At 37.0% G+C, this 17,301-nt stretch overlaps 1 protein-coding gene across 12 annotated transcripts in view; it reads left to right on the top strand.

Moving 5' to 3' along the window:
• KCNMA1 (potassium calcium-activated channel subfamily M alpha 1) overlaps window positions 1–17,301 on the top strand; it is a 520,079-nt gene that overhangs the window by 119,893 nt on the left and 382,885 nt on the right. The window lies entirely within an intron of this gene.

Below are 17,301 nucleotides of genomic sequence, written 5' to 3'. Positions count from 1 at the left end.
GTGTCTTTATACTTGCTGGCCCAGATCCTTTGTTTTTATGAATCAGTATATCTTTATTGCCTAGGTCACTGACTTGGAATTTCTTTAGTTTTAAAAAAATAAAACAAAACCAAGCCAACCAACCAAAAACCTCCTGTTTTTGTTGTGCTAGTAACTAGGTTGCTACCCTGTATATTCTAATAATCAGGATTTTAGCTTTGATTATACCACCTGGAACTCATCTGCTGGCAATGCTCTATCATCACATTGTAAACAAAGCCAATATTTTAACAAGCTACATTTTGATTGCGAAGAGACATAGGAAGAGGAGGAAGTATTGACACTATGCTCTAGAGATAAGTATGCATGCTTTCATAAAAGTGAAAGCATTCATTTTTTCAGGAAGCTGTATCAGTTCTTCAGGGACCTCTGCAGATTTTATAGATTCAGAGGAGTTTGTGAAAGATTCAGAGTTATCAGAGGTAACGTTGTTTGAATGTCTGAATATATTTAGACAAAAATACTGATAACATGAACAAATCTGTTTTCTGAGATAGTTTTGTCACAACATGGATATTAATGTATGCCAGCAATTGGAGAGACCCTCAAACAGCTTTATGGTCTCTCAGGGAACTCAGTTCTAGTATCTGGTGTGTAAGTAACTCTATGCTAGAATCTCTCTTCATCCTAGAGAGTATCATGATATTTTGGGGGAGCAGTTCTTTAGTATAAGCACTCTTAGCAAGACTTGTTGATTCAGTAGGAATACCTTCTCAAAATCAGTCACTTCATGTTTGTTTAGTCATCAGTTACCAAATACAGAACTGGTGTTTTACTAACTTCAGGCTTAATAGAAGTCACAAGGCAATTTTTGTAGAAGTGTTTTACTTTTGTTGATGTAATGGTCTATCATGATCTGTACGACTGGTAACAGCATCAACTAGATTCTCTTTTGTCTGTTTTGTGCACTATATCTGTGGCTAGCAGCAAAGGTGATTGCATTTCAATGGATGAGAGTGCTATTAAACATAGTTTATGTATTAGGATTTTCAAAAATACTAGGAGAGAGTGTGTATGTGAGAGAGTGAGTTAATTGTAAAAACAAAGACACAACCCCAAACTCCCCCTGAAGGAATGAGGGAGGGAACAGTTTTGTTACAGTGACCTGGGACTTGCATGCTAGTTGTATATAGTTCTAACCTTACTTTTTCTGTTAAGCGTTCCATTTATTTTTATACTTTTCTTCTGTTTTGCCCCAGCCATCTCATAAACAGCCTACCTAACCAACAGTTTGAGTCTGGCTTCCAACAGGGCTGACATTCTCCTAATTGATATGCCTATGTTGATGAAAAATTTCCCCCACTTGGATTCCAGCAGAACTTGCTGATTACAGGGAGTGCAGAGCACAGCAGAAAAATCATACATTTTTAAAAATGTATTTTTTTGGTGACTGATCATTTTACTGAATATCACTGTTGCTAGGTCTCTGGGTAATGAAAGCATTCTTCTGAGCTCCAGGGTCTGGAGCACAGCAAGCCAGTGATGCCACCATCACTGGGATGCTGAGTGTCTAAGATGTCAGGAAGCAGACTGAAAGCTGTATTCTAATAACCTAGAATTAATTGTGAAAAGGTCTGTAAACTGTTTGCAAGAAAATGGCCCTTCTCTTCATATGAGTTAATTGTTAGTATGGTCTTTGCACTAATTTGGTAGCCAGGAACAAGATTGGTATTCACACCTCTGATACTCCTCTTCCTGCAAGGTGAAGTGAGTCGTGTAATGTTGTTAGGAATCTCACTTGTGATGGGAAGCTTGCCCTACTTCGAAGATAAATTTGTGGGGATTGATTAATTCTATTTCCCTCCATTCTTCTAGCCATATTTGAGCCTGTCTTAAAGGGTTTTTTTAAGTACCTTTTGAAAATGAAAGTTAAGCTGAACTAAATAGAATATTTGGAAAGCACCATATGAAAATGAAAGCTGTATGTGGCCTTTTTTAAAAAAACCAAAAAGTAGACATACTTCAGTTTGCTTTTAGAATAAAATTGTTTGATTATGTGTTAGAAACTTACTGGCATGGAAGTTTTCGTGGCTTGACAAAATGTGACAGTGAATGAGACTTTCTTCAATTTGTGCCTTGGAACCACTAAGAAAATTATGTATAATTTATTTTTAATTTTATATAATTTAAAATAGTTGCTATATTGAGTGTACATAAAAGATTTCATTTACAAGTTTAATGTCTTCCTGGAATTGTCATTCTTTCAAAATACATATTTTTAAAAAAAATGTTCAGTGCTGATATTAAATGTATCTTCAGAAAAAGATAACTTCACCACGTAAACTAAAAACATGTGGCTACTAACCTGTGAGAATCCCTGTACCATTAAAGTTTGCTTTTATGACAGAATTTGAATTCTGGCCTCACTAACCGAGAAGATATTTTGCTTGTCAATATGAGGCCCGAGTTTACTATGAAATTCTTAAATTTTATGTCTAAATTTACTAAGCAAAACAGGTTTTTTTCAGAAGTAATAATGAAGCAGACTCCAAGCAAATTCCATACTGATGAAAATCTAAATTTGAATTAACATAACTTCCAGAAATTCAGTTTTCTCCCTAATTCCTAAAACTGTACATCAGCAAACTGTGTCTGCATGTTTGTTTCAGCAATTCCCATATGCTTGCTTTTACAATTAAACACTCAAAACAATGCAACTTTCATTCTCCTTCCGGAGTCTGATTACTGTATCTGGTAGCTTTTATTATTCCAGTGTCCCAGTTGCAGTAGCCTTGCCAAACACGCTGCTGGGTTTAGACCCTGCCTAATGGTATTTTTTTATTACAATTATATTTTTATTTTGTTCTAGCAAAAAAAAAAAAAAAAAAAATCTTTCCAGCAAGCTGAAAGGCCGTGTAACCATTTTGATAATTTGGTGTGTATCCTCCCATGAATGCTCTATTTAGTTAAACGGTGACCTCAGTGCCTGTTGGACCATAATATTATTCCTGCTGTCAGTATTGCTTTCAGTTTTTGGCCCCTTCCCTGTGTTAGTATTGGCTCCTACAAGACATGAGGAATAACAAAAACATCTGGTGTCACCCCAGGAGGCTGGCGGAGTTTCATGCAGAAGGATGTGTGCTGCTGTTGATCATCTTTTCAGTGCTTAGTGCCACCACAATCAATGGCAATAGTAAAAGATGCTCAGACAGTAAGTGGAGGCTCTGAGCCAAACTTGCAGACACCAAATGACAAACTGTTATGTATTGAATGGAGGGGGGAGGCGGGAAGGAAAAAAAAACAAAACAAAACCTCAAAAAACCCCACCCTCAATCAAGCAAATAGAAAGTGCAAAATTAAGAAGGATGATACCTCCCTATCTCCTGAGTAAATGGCTTAGATCATAAATCTTGTCTCTTAATGTATTTTTCTTTGTCACTAGACACCTTCTACTGAACTAATTGAAAGCTCAGAGGCTTCTTTCCCAATCACTACTGTGTTAGGATAAACATCTTAACAGGGTCACAGGTCATGGGTTGTATAAGGAGAACAGGATTAGAAAGGTTTAAGAAAGGTTAGGTTTAGACTGAAGAGATTAGACATAGAATCATAGAATATCTCAAGTTGGAAGGGACCCATAAGGATCATTGAGTCCAACTCCCCGCTCCTCGCGGGACTACCTAACGCTAAATCATACGCATGACTAAGAGCATCATCCAGAAGCTCCTTGAACTCTGACAGGCTTGGTGCCATGACCACTTCCCTGGGGAGCCTGTTCCAGTGACCGACCAGCCTCTCAGTGAAGAACCTGTCCCTCATGTCCAGTCTGAACTTCCCCTCATGCAGCTTCATTCCATTTCCTCGTGTCCTATCGCTGGTCACCAGAGAGAGGAGGTCAGCACCTCCCCCTCTGCTGCCCTCCTTGAGGAAGTTGTAGGCTGCGATGAGGTCATCCCTCATCCTTCTCTTCTGCAAGCTGAACAAACCAAGTGGTCTCAGCTGCTCCTCATAAGCCTTGCCCTCGAGACCTTTCACCCTCTTGGTTGCCCTCCTCTGGACACACTCGAATAGTTTGATGTCCTTCTCGTATTGAGGCGCCCAAAACTGCACACAGTACTGGAGGTGGGGCCATGCCAGTGCAGTGTAGAGTGGGACAATCACCTCTCTTGACCGGCTAGCTATGCTGTGCTTGATGCACCCCAGAACACGGTTGGCCCTTTGGCTGCCAGGATGCACTGTTGACTCATATTCAACTTGCCATTAACCCAAACCCAGTCAGAGGAACTACTAGCTTTGTCTCTGTACTTTCATAGTTCTGGACAAAGTGGTATCATTGTGAACTTACTTTCACATGGTGCTTCACAACATTTACAATCTCTTTTTCTAGGTTATAATCCTTACAGAGATGGTAGTATCCAGAGAGGTGGCTAGTAGCAAAATTCAGGCTCCTCTTTTCCCTCTTCTGACTGGTATTATGTTTAAGAAAGACACTACAGACTTTCACGGGGTTTGCTTTCATATGCTAACAGCTGCTATAGCTGATCATAATGGGAAACATGCCCAGGACCTTTCTGGTGAGAGCAGAGTTCTGAGAGGCAGGAGTGTGAGGGCCTAGTCATTCTCTCCCCCTTTCTGTTTGAATTGTATCTGTTTTCATAAATTTGTTGAGAGACAAGAGGGAAACTGTGTTTAGCACCATACCTGCAAAGATGTTGCTGGAGACCATAGAGCAGGAGAATTAATGAGATGGTGTGTGCTTAAATAGCAGCTCACAAAGATCACTTTCTGACCTGTAGAAGCACTAAAGATTTGTAGGTTTGTTGGTGCATGTGATGGACAAAGCTAATAGCTTTAGGAAAAAAGCTGATAGAAAGGAAAATAGCTCAATTACTGATTTGCTGGGTGGTGTGTTTTTTTTTTTTTTTTTTTTTACACTAGCCTCTGTTTTGGGTAATTGCGTGGAACTTTTTGTAAAACACTCTTTGTTTTATAAAAATGGAAGTAGGGTTTGGAAAGTTTGCTTAGTTTATAGCTTTGTTACTCCTGTGGTTATCTGCATGAACAGAAGTCAGTACAGGAAAAGATTTCTGTGGAACTGAGTGATTCCAACTTAAATTCATATGGCAATAGTGGTGGGTTTTTAGAGGAAATAAAATTGTTTTATCATTTTTGAATCCTGAAAATAGTGAAAACTGAATTAAGGTAACATTTTTTTCATGTGAATTTTTACAGCTCTTTCTATTGATCCAATCAATAACAAGGAGACTTTGTTTCCACAGAGTGCCCTTTAAAATAGATTTGAAGTCAAGTTTTAATAAAACAGCACAGTACAAAAATCTGATATATGACTTAGTCTTAAGGAAGAAGCTTCCTTCTTCACAGGAAGTTAATTTTACTCAGTGGAAATCTTTTGTAACCTAGGGTGAGAACCACTAGATGCTTTTAGCTAGTAAAACAGGGCAGTAATGGTTACCAATATGGGCATCACCAGTAACTGAAAGTAAAAATACTTAAGTATTACACATCACTTTTAGTATATTGAGCACTTTACAAGCATTAATAAAATCAAGCACTTGAATTATGTACAGTGCATCCCACGGTGACAGTGAGGATTTAGAGGGTGACCAGGAAGAAAAAATCCTTGAATACACTTAAGGCTGTGTATCTGCAGACAAAATGGGAATCATGTTACATATGACTTCTGCCTTTGTAACCTGTAGATCCCGTTTCCCTTACTAAACTAGTTTGTGAGGGTAAGGTCATACTTTTAAACTAGAAAATAAAGTTGATCTTACAGTTCATGCCTTTTTTTCTGATTTCCATAAGCTGAATTTGAAATACAGAGATATATTTATTTCTCAAAGTGCATTACTCAAATGCATTCTCTAGTTATATGTATTACTTCAATGTCTTGTTACTGAATAAACTAGAGCCAGGTATTTGGAAGATTGTGAATTACTGATGTATGAATCATTACTTGTTTTTTCTTTACTAAGGCTTAATTAAGCCCTCTTTTCTTTTAAGAAGTAGTAAAGGTAAAATTTTTAACTTCATGTGATACTTAGATGGGATTGTCAATGAATCTCATTCACAGATAAATTATGGGGGGCACCTGCATCTTGGGAAGCTGTGTGAGGTAATTATGCAGCACTGTAAATGGAGAAAGACTCTAAAGCTTCAAGATGATGAGTAGGTTCTGTAAAACACAGCTTGTGAATAGTGCAAAGTGTGACAGCCTGCTTTGATGAGCTGTTTGATCTTTATGCTGCTGCAAACTCTTTACCAGAACAATTTATATAAAATGTAAAAGAAAAAAATGGAGTTCTAGGCCCTGTAATAAAGTTACCAGATTATGAGAAAATTGCAAGATATAAACAGAGGGCATAGTTGATTTCCACTTCTTTTCAAGATGGAAATTTCTGTAGTAGCATTAACTTTATTACTGGTTGTTGTCAACTTCTTCTGCTCCCCTGAAGGTTGAGCAAACTAAAACTCAATACTCTGTGATGATTTAACAATTGTTATCCTTTAATTTCTTTCTTACTATTATTTAATCTTAGAAAAAGAGCTAAAAATTTAAATTGACCTATCCTCTCACCTCTGTTCATTATCTTTCCTGATCAGTGGACAGTTACTGCTTGCTGTATCATGAATAATTTATAGACAGAGTGATTATTCAGGGGTAACACGTTTTTGTGACATATGCGGTATTTGTTGGTTTGATAAATCTTGAAGCCAAAAGCTGCAGACTGATGAGACAGAACAATGTCTGCCCTTAAGCACCTCACCTGCCCTCTGCTACTAACGCAGCTCTGCCAGGGCTGCTTCTAACAATTCAGGCCTCTGAGGAACTTCCAAGAGTTGCTGTTCTCATTTAGAAAATGACCTGTCAGAGTAGGAGCTTCATCTACAAGTTTTGGTACAGGCAGTTTCAATCCTGCCATGAGCAAGAAGACTTAGATATAATTCTTCGTGTTATGAGAGCCAAGAATGGACACCGTGTATCTTTATTTTCCAGTAGTCCAACTTCTGATTGCTTACAGAGGCTATGTTCAATGTCACAGTCATGCATCAATTCCTAGCAGGGCATCACTGGTACACCCACAAGAGGAGGAGATGATCTCTGTGCCAGTTAGTTATTCGTGTTATTTAAAATGATGAGGTTAAGAAAGTCAAAGAGAATTCACTGAGCTTGTTCTCATTCTATATGGCATAAATAAAAATGAATGGAGCTATAGTAGGCAAGTCAAACAAAAATTTAGCTTTCCTCTCTTCTCTGCCTGAGATTTCAGTAAGTATCTATGAATTTGCAGGAATTGCGTATGTTTCTTTGCATCTTACATGTACCAGCTGCTGTATTTGTAGTCTACAAGTACTGACTTTGGATAATTTGGATGCTGATATTTAGTGTCTGAGAAGTGAACCAAAATAATGTATGTCACCTAAAAGAAATTTGTATACAAGGAATTTTTCTTCTTTTAGGTTTAAAAACTTTTGACTACTTAATCATTTATGCAAGGGAGTAGTGAGATTCAGATTACACAAAATTGTTTCCATAGCAGTGGGTAATGAATGAGGTCATAGCTACTTGATTAAATAGTAGCACTTGTACATTTCTTACAATGTGACATAACTGGTCCTTTAGGCGGAAATGTTTTGTTTAATATAATTATTTCAAAGTAATCATTGAAATTGTCACTTTACAACTAAATCTGCATTTTCAATATTTTTGAAAATTAGAGCTGTATATCTTTCCTCCAGATTCCTGCACATTTGTGTGCTCTCTGACTCTCTCTCTCTCTCCCCCCGCCCCTCAAAGTTCTTCCAGTCGGAAAACTGCATTGCACTCTGTAATCTCTGAGGTGAGAAGTATTGTGTGCTATTAAATATTTTTAATTACTTATTGGCTGACCTGTTGCTCTTCAAGTATTGATGTGCTGCATACTGGAACTTAATTTCCTATGTCAGTAAAGACTTAGATGTGGCATTATGTCCTACAGAGAGCTGCCTTTAATTCATTGTGATTTCCTTTATAATTTTAATACAATAAGCATAAATATTATATACTACTTTTGAATCAAAAAAGGCCTTAGAGATGACTGGTTTGTCCAATTTGGCAGATAATAGAATGATTCTCTGGCATTCTTCAAATCATCATTGATCTATGTGTTTTATGATATTACCAAATAGTTATATCTGTAAGTCTCTCAGTTATTTTTGTCTACTGCTTCCCTCCTTCGTCTTTTACCCTGTTACCTCTAAAACCTTCTGAAAATCATAAATCTCTTTGTAAAAATGTAAACACAAATAAATTCTGTTTGACAGGCTCAGCATTGAGGAAGGTTGCCTATACTCCCCCACAATATTAATAATTTGCTATTTCATGTAAAAGAGAAACCACAAGTATTTAAGTCCATTCCTCCCATGTGAAAATGTTTGATTTGAATCAAATGAAGATCTAAAATTCCTGTCAGCAAGTTGTCTAGGGAGTTCTGCAGTTCAAGGAAGTGAGTAGTTAATTCCTTTATGCAAGGACCAAGATCCCAGTTTTGGAGTAGTTATGGTACCTTGTGCTTAGAGACTCTGTCCCTTAAGCTGTGTAATGCCTTTCCTAATCCGTGGAGTCTTTGTGATTTTTGGGCATCAGAGAGGTGGTTTTGAGCACCAGTTTTAGTCACTAGTGCTAGCTGCATTACTATTCTGTAATACACAGAAGAGGGGAAGAATTTCCTTCTACAATCCAGTCTGCATCTCTTTCTCTTGGATACCTCTGATACCACAAGCAAGAATGTATTATGAAGTTAATATAATGAAGGAAAGTGTGCTGTTGGCTAATAGAGAAAAGCCTTCTCTTCTGTAATTGAGCAAAAAGGAGAAAAGTATGCAAATGAAAAGATATTGCGAAGTTTAATTTCACTGACAAAGCATTTTGATACTTATTTTATACAGTGTATTTGTATGTATATTTTAGTGAAATAAACATTCTACTTTTGGAACATTTTAACAACTTATTTTAATGTTGAATATTCTTGGCAGAGAATAGTTTTTTCAGCAGTTTTCTTATTTCAGCTTCTATCATGTAATTATTTTGTAAAAGCTCCTCATAACTTAGACCATATAGATCATAAAAGATTTACTGGTAATTCTTCTCTTAAAATTGGGCAAAATCAAATGCATTATTTTTCAATGTATTTTTCATCCTTTCACAGTAGTAAAAAAAGTGCCAAGAGGTGATGATTGAAAAACTTGGAGTTGGGTATTACTTAATGTTAACAACAACAAAATTACAAGCAATCAGCTAAAGTACTTCCTCTAATGAAGACAAAAAAGTTAGGTATTTCTCCCACTGTTTATTACTTTTTTTTTCCTCATTTTTTTAAGACCTTTTTCTCACATTCATGAAGCACTTTGAGACTTTTGGATTGCAATGAATCATATAGCATCACAAAAATAAGTTAAGTAGGAAGACAGTATGTGAAATGTGGTTGTTTTTTTTTTTATTGCTTGTAACAAGTTTTTGTTGAATTATTTATTTTTAAAATGTTTTATCATCTGTGACAAATTTCTCCTGGATTAATCAGTCAATAGGATGTAGGTAATTTGGCAGTGTTCGTTTTGTGATAATGTCTGAATCAATTTTATTTTCAATTGTATGCTTTCTTTGATTTGCCTTCTATTAGGTGGGAGGAAACAAAAAGGGAGGATAACAGAAAATGCATATGCCTTTCTACCCTTCTCTATGCTTTTCCATTAAGGCTCCCTTCCCTTTCTATAGTTTTGATAACTCAGTCCCATCTGATATTGCTTCATATATTTTTACAGGCTTAGTTTCCATCATATTTAAGGTTAGTGATCTGGCATGGCTACTCTAAAGTTCTTTTTAAAATGCATTTTGAAAGTATGGTCTCAGTATAATGCTTGAAACCACAGAAAAGACAGTTAAAGACTAATATTCTGTCTTGCATAGTAATTATGTAATCTGCCTAATGTACCTATTTCTATGGTATGTAGGGACCAAAGAATAATGATGTCTCCTTTAACTTACTGACCCCATTAATAAAATGAAATGCTTGTTTTGCCCTTTTATGTGCTACTTTATAATTGAACAGGGTCTTTAGGGAATATTTTAATGCGATAATAATTCGGTCTTCATAAAGGAAATTAATAAGAAATGCTCTGTTGACTATAGAAAAGGAAAATAAATTTATGGATATAGGCTAGATGTTAGTTTGATAATTTGTGAAATATTTTCAGTGAGTACTCTTAACCTGTACATCACCGACTTGTCCTGTTCTTACTTATTTATTTATGTATTGCAGACAGTAAGTTAACTTGTTATGTAGTTTTATGACAAGTTCACTAGTTATTTATTTCTATAAATGTGGTCTGATATACAATCAGAAGTAACAAAGGAAAAAGTAAAGATTTATCTTTATGAATAAATATAAATGAAATTATTCACACAAATTTCTGAACTTATAGTCAAAGCTTATGTAACTATTGCTATAAACCATTGCTAACTTGAACCAAGAATCATAAGTTTTGAAAAAACACCCTGTTTGTCCATTTGAATGCACATAAGTTTGTAATGACTTTGTTTTTATCACAGATTTTTTAGTTGCAAGAATCATGCTCTCCTTCTGTCAATCTCTTTCAACTAAGTGTGATTTTTAAAAAATTGTTGTTGGAATATAATGCAATCCTTCTATATTCCTCCCCTGTTTACTCTTCTATAACTTAAGTGGCCACTGGTTTTATCATCTATTTTTACTTGCCTGGTATCATTATTAAGACTATGCTTTTTCATTTCACTATAATGCCTGGAGTTCTTCATTGCTTCCCTTTTACACTTCTGTCTTATATATTTAATTGTCTTGCATAACTAGTCTAACAATCTTTACTAGTATGTTTTCTGTGTGTCTTTATGATTCCCTACACTATGCCTGCATCATCTGCCATTTGTGTAATACTGAAACACTTAAAATCCTGAATATATTTATCTTGATAAGGTCCCTATGCAACAGAAACTACCGTTACTCTTGTTCTTTAGCTGGGGTGAAGACATGAAGAGACTAGATAACGTGGCTGAGGACTTTAAAAATTTGGTGGCAGAACAGGGACTTCAGCATATCTCCTAATTCTTAGGCTGGTATGGAAATCACTCAGCCAGCTTTCCTGTTATTCAGAAGTACTGTTTTACATCAATGGAGGTGTTACATCATAACATCTCCATTAACGTGTAGAAATTTTGAACTGAGTCTTTTTGTATTTTCTTCAGATTTAGGATAACGTAGGTGTCTGCTGTTTCGTATTCTTAAGTGAGAACCATACCCAGGAATCCTTCGTTCGACAGACTGTTATGCTGTTTGTGAGATCATGGCTGGAACACTGTATTTTACTAATCTAGTTTCCCTTGCCTCTCAGGTCAAGGTTTTAGAATTAATTCCTCTACTGCAGCAATTTTTGTCAGTCAAAACAATGACATGAAAAGGGGACTTTTATACAAGTAACCCATACTGGAAATATGAAGGGCACAGGGAAAAAAAAACCTGTCGGGGTTACTGAAGGTACGGACAAATGCAACAGAGAAGCTGGTCACCGGAAAAAGAGAAAATGTATTTGGTCTTGGAGCCTAGACTCTTCACAGTGAAGGATTTTTTTTGTTTTGGTCAGCACAGAAAGTAAGGTTCTGGTTGTAAGTAAGGACTGGCAAGGAGCTTAGAATTTCTGCAGGAATGCAGAAACCAAAAAGAATAGTTGTCTCACAGGAGTTTACTTAACAGTTTGCTTATTAGTCTTAAACTAATAAGAAAAGTTTTGGAATCTATTTTGGACTTAATTTTTCTTAACCTGCCAAATTTGCAAACACCAAATTACGTAGCATGTGAATATTTTATGAGAGAAAAATGCTTGGCTATCTCATCAGCTGTGTTTTCCACAGATTATTCTGTTTCCTTCTATTCAGTGAAAGGAATAATGTTTTTCTGAGTATCAATAATTAATCCTTTGAAACTAGCCAAACCATAGCTATAATATGATGACTGATGTCAGCATAACCTAATATTGACTAAGAACCTAATATTCAAAGAAATGCTGTGGATAGGCCAGTTTATAGGGAGTACCTCCTTAGCTCACATTTAGGTAGTTTAGCCTTTGCTTTCTCTTTCCTACAAGACTGAGTTTTTCAAAGAGGTTTGTAAGTCTCCATACAGCTATTTATTTTTCGCATTCCCATCTGCTTTGTTTATTTATATTCTAATTAAATCTTGTGTTTACAGTAGAACAGGTGAACTGCTTCAGGTTTTTTTTTTTTGCTTGTTTTTAGCACTGGATGAACTGGTACTTAGTAACTATTGAGATTAAGACTACAGATGGTAACTATATCTGATGGAGAACATCTGCCGTGGCAATGTATTCAGTAGGTACCTGATGTCTTGACATACACTGTACATTGCCCAGCTGCTGAGAATGCAGCATAATATTATGGTTTTTTATAAATTTAAGACCCCTGTCCAGAGTTATCAAAATGGTGAGAGAATGTATCTAAGAGCATGTAATTGAATTACTGATAGAAGTCTAATAATTTTAAACTCAGTGTTTCAGAGGTCTGCCTAACAGAAAGGGGAAATAGTCTTATAAGCAAAATTATTCCTCTTCACATAACATCTCTTGGTGGCTTTGGGGAAACAGATGAATGAAAAGGAAAGGAACACATAGATTTCTGATGTATAAGAGTGGCCAGTCTGGAAGTGTTGTTGATCTGATATAAAACATTTCTTAAAATGCAGGCTCTAGGAATGCAATGCTGTTAATTGAAGGGCAGTTAATAGAGAGAAAATTGCAAGTTGCTGGCATCATTATCTAAAGCAGCCCTTCCCTAACTTCCCCAAACTATATTTTATTACTGCATTATTACTGCATACTTCAAACTAGGTGCAGTTGCCATTCTGGCAGGCCCTTTCTCATCTCATGTTCTCTAGGATAGAATTCCAAGGCCGATATTGGGCTTGCTGCATTGGTATTACTGTTTTTAAACATCTGCTTAAACTGAGCATACTGCTTCCTCTTGTGTGATGTGGGCATGACTTGATGCCCTGTATTCTCATTACAGTTGATATTTTATGATTTTTGTGTGCTATTCATACTAGTTAAATGTTAGATAAGCAGGAATATCAGAAGTCCTTTTCTTTGTTTCACCAGACTTTAACCCAGTTCTTTTCCCTTGTATTACCTGCCTGTTTCCTATGTTTTCTAACGTATCTTAACAAGAGACCAAGTTTTTTTGCAGTACCATACTTCAGAGAGTGCTTACTAGGTTGTCTTCATAGTGTCCTGGTTTTTTTGGGCTTCTAAAAAGCCCAATTGGGCTTCTAAAAAGGCCATTTTTATTTCGTGCAGCCTTGGCTTGAATGGAGTGTCTGTGCATTAGTTCTATGTTTGTACAGATATTCTAGAGAGAGGTAAAGTGAAGCAGGCAGGACACTTTCAAAAATGAAAACTGTTTTTGAGTGTCTTTTGCCTTTTTGAAGTCTACTTTCTTAAGGTAACTGTTTAAGCATTCCAGCACTTCTGTAATCTAAATCAATATTTGTTGTTGAAAATGTAAGACAAGGCATTGAAGTTTCTGGTCCAGGTCAGTGTCAAACCATTGGTTAGAACAGTGAGTCCTGATTCCTGTACACCCCTTCTCATCATGCATTCTCTTCCATTTTGTCATTAAGTTCAGGAAATACATATTTCACAAAATATGCTGCTTCTCACTTAATCTACATGAATGTTCCTATCATCAAGTAATTAAAATAACGAACACTTTGTGAAACAACAGGTAAGCAGAGTGGATAAAGATAGTATTACCTTACTTGTAGCTACTGACCCTGTAAATAATTAAACAATTACCGTCACTGTCAGGTTATTTTTTTAAGCACCTTTTTCAGGTTGTGGTGTTGGTTACTCAGTGCTTTGAGGTGAAGAAATAGCAATGGAACAGGACTATACAGTTAATAACAGGACTGTTTTGTACACAGTGTAAATGAAAGCGGCCTTTAAATCTCCTTTAGTGATCTCTGCACAATAGCATAATGACATGGGAATAAACTTTTCTTAATACTTAACTGCCAATTAAGTAAGCTAAGAAGCTAGCCATGTAGATAAAAAATATAAAATATCCCAACTGAATACGAATATTACATAACAGCAACTAATCTGCATATTAATTATAGCTACAATAATGGCAAGAGTTAGGCTTGGTATGTAGCTGATCATGATACTTGGCAGGGGATGATTGTTTTACTTACAATTAAGAAATAATATGGGTGGGAGATTTTAATAGAGGTGAAATAAGTAGTATAAATGCAGATATATAGCTGTTCAAATGTATTACAGACTTTAATACCTTTAAAGAATCAAATACTGAATAGATCTGTCACATTTTACCACTCTATTGGCAACTGAAAGTCAGCACAGCAAAAAGAAATGTAGGGTATTAGAGCCTTTTGAAAATATAAAAGCTACCTTTCTCCTTCAATGAAGTAAGTTGTCTACTATTTTATTGAGTGTTAGGAAATTTTATTTTTATAATCTTATGAATAATCAAGTCTTTAAAATTCAGTTTGATATATTGACAAAAAGATTGGGGGTAAGGAAGGAGTATGTAAACAATAACAGAATTTTCCAACCTTAATACTTTCAAGTTCACTACCATAAAATGGACTTTTCCATTCAGCTCTTTTTGTTTAATGATCTGTAGTTCTGTGACTTTCTATACCAAAGTCCATAATTATGAATGTTTTTAGCAAGGTGTGCTTCCCTGAGATTTTAAATAGGGGTGCTGGGTGGAAAAATCAAGAAAGTCTGTGGTTTCATCCTCACTCTGTCAATGACTTCTCTGGTGACTGAGTTAGGCACTTAATCACCGTCTCAGTTTCTTACCTGAGAGGAAGAGATAATTACACCTCCTTTACTATGAGAACCACATTTAATACTTTTCTTCAGTATAAACTTGTACAGAGTATAAAAGCCCACTGTGCTGGGCAGAGGAGGACCATGCAGTAAAATCTGGCGTGTAGAGTTTACAATCTGAAAGACAAGCTCTAAGAGTTACAAACAGCAGACAAACTGGTGGGAAGAGAGAAATAAATGGCACATGTAATTTTGAACAAGTCAGTAGCTGTCAGGGCACCGCGGGGCTGGGGGATGCCCAGGCCGGCAGGGCCGGGCCTGGCAGCCAGGGCCTTGTCCCACTGCCCCAGCCCTGGGCATCAGGAACCTCCTTGGGGCCAGGCTGGGTGAGGGGAACCAGCTGCAGGTTGGCCAGGCCTGGCTCAGCGGAGCCCATGGCTAGGTAGGACAGGGCTGTGGGGAGCTGGTGGGGCTGGTCTGGGCTGAAATGGTGTCCTGGGCCGCAGGCAGGGTGGGGGGAGACCCTGGGGGAGAGCAGCCAGGGCCAGTGAGGCCTGTGAGTGCCCCCAGGGCCTTGGAGATGTGTCTAGGTTGCCTAATCAATATTTCATTTTATTACAATGTCTGGTATATGCAGCCGCACCATCCACTCAAAAAAAACCCCAAAAACCAAAAAGACAAAAAAAACCCCCAAAAACCCAAACCAAAACAACAAAAACAAACAAACAAAAAAACCAAACAAAAAAAAAACAAAAAAAAACCCAAAAACCCCAACCAACACCCCCCACCCCCCCACCCAAAATGAAGCTAGGTTTCTCTTTCCTCGTTTATAATCAAAACACCGATGGTGGTCGAGGCATTTCTTTGGGTCTGATCTATATGGCTTGGTGATGATATGGGTCACAAATTGTCCCTAGGCAAGCATTACTCTCCTGGAAATGCCTTGTGCCATACCACATGTCACTGTCCTAAGCAATAAGCTCATTTCTGTGGGTTGTGCTCTGTGCGTGTGCAATGCAGTATACGTCTTCCAATGCCGAGTGCGAAACATCTGATTCACTGTATCCAAATTTGTCAGGGAATGAGGTCCAGTTATGCAAATACAAAGTAGCTTTTATCTTCTCTCTGGTTATTTGCTTAGGAAGTACTGAATTACTGTTGTAACTCTGAATAATTTGTTATTATCAATATAGACACATCACGCACTATGCTGTGGTTGCTAGTAAGAAAATAGAGCCCGCATTTTGGGAGGGAGACTTAACAGAGAAGAATCTGATTAGCTAATTAAGTTGCAATACTGAGATTCTCTAAAAACAACTGTTGGTCTCCATGTTACATTTTTAGTGTTGCTCTGCTGTCCTTTGCTGACAGATTCAGTGCAACTGCTTTATTAGTTCAATACTGCTCTCAGGAAGTGCCCTTACCTTTATGTCCAGTTGTGTCCTCAAGGCTATCTCACAGCTATGCATTTTGACTGTGATAGTGTAGTATTCCTACTGTAGTAATAATCACTGAACCGGCGTCAAACATCTTTGCTTGTATAACAAATATCCCAAAGGGGATTAATGGCAATTGATTTCCTGCTTAGTGGCCTATAGGCAAGTCATCTATAAACAAGATATTTCAAGCTGTTGGTCTGTGCAGAGTGCTTGAAGCACTGATGTAGATCTATGGGGGCAGTTCAAGTGCTCAGTGCTTGCCTCAGCACTGAATTTTGCTGGCTCCCCTATGCTTGTTTAGCATAACTTTTCAAGTATTCAGGAAGTCATTAGTATTATGCTGTCACCAAAGGCATGCTTATGGCACAGCCTGATACTTTGCATATGATATGTTTTAAACGCTGTACAATCCAGGCTGGCTTTTCCTATCATTTCCCTTGATTTTTGTGCAGCATCTGTGACTGTAGCACACAGCAGGCAGTTACAGAGCACGACATCCTTGCTGCAGCATCCGCAAGAGACTGATATGAATTCCAGTGCATGTGACTCATCAGTCAGCTTAGTGCAGCTGAGGCTCCTCTTTAATTTCTTGCTCTCCGTTCTATGAGAGCCACTTACTGACAGAAGAATTCCTGTGGTATATTAAACGCTTTCATTGAAACTCTGGTTCACTGATAGCATGGCAGCTCCCTGCAGATTCTCTATGGTGTATTTTGTTCCCCTCACACTTCATAATTATTGTTTTGTTACATCATGCTTCTCAGTGAAGGTTTACTCAGATAATTAATTCTAGTGATAGTAAATTAAAAGTGTACATAAATTATGTTCACACCTAGTACACATTGTTTTGAACTAATATATCAAAAGGTCCTTCAGTGTATGTCTGACAAACTCATTTATATGTAGCTCTATAATTGCATACATAGCTCTTGGCAATTATGCTGCTTATAGGGAAGGAACATATAGCATATTAGATGCCATATAT

This window comes from Gymnogyps californianus, chromosome 6 (assembly GCF_018139145.2).
Source record: "Gymnogyps californianus isolate 813 chromosome 6, ASM1813914v2, whole genome shotgun sequence".
Lineage (NCBI taxonomy): Eukaryota > Metazoa > Chordata > Aves > Accipitriformes > Cathartidae > Gymnogyps > Gymnogyps californianus.
The sequence above is the reverse complement of the archived record's forward strand: the minus strand, read 5'-3'. Positions and strand labels throughout refer to the sequence as shown.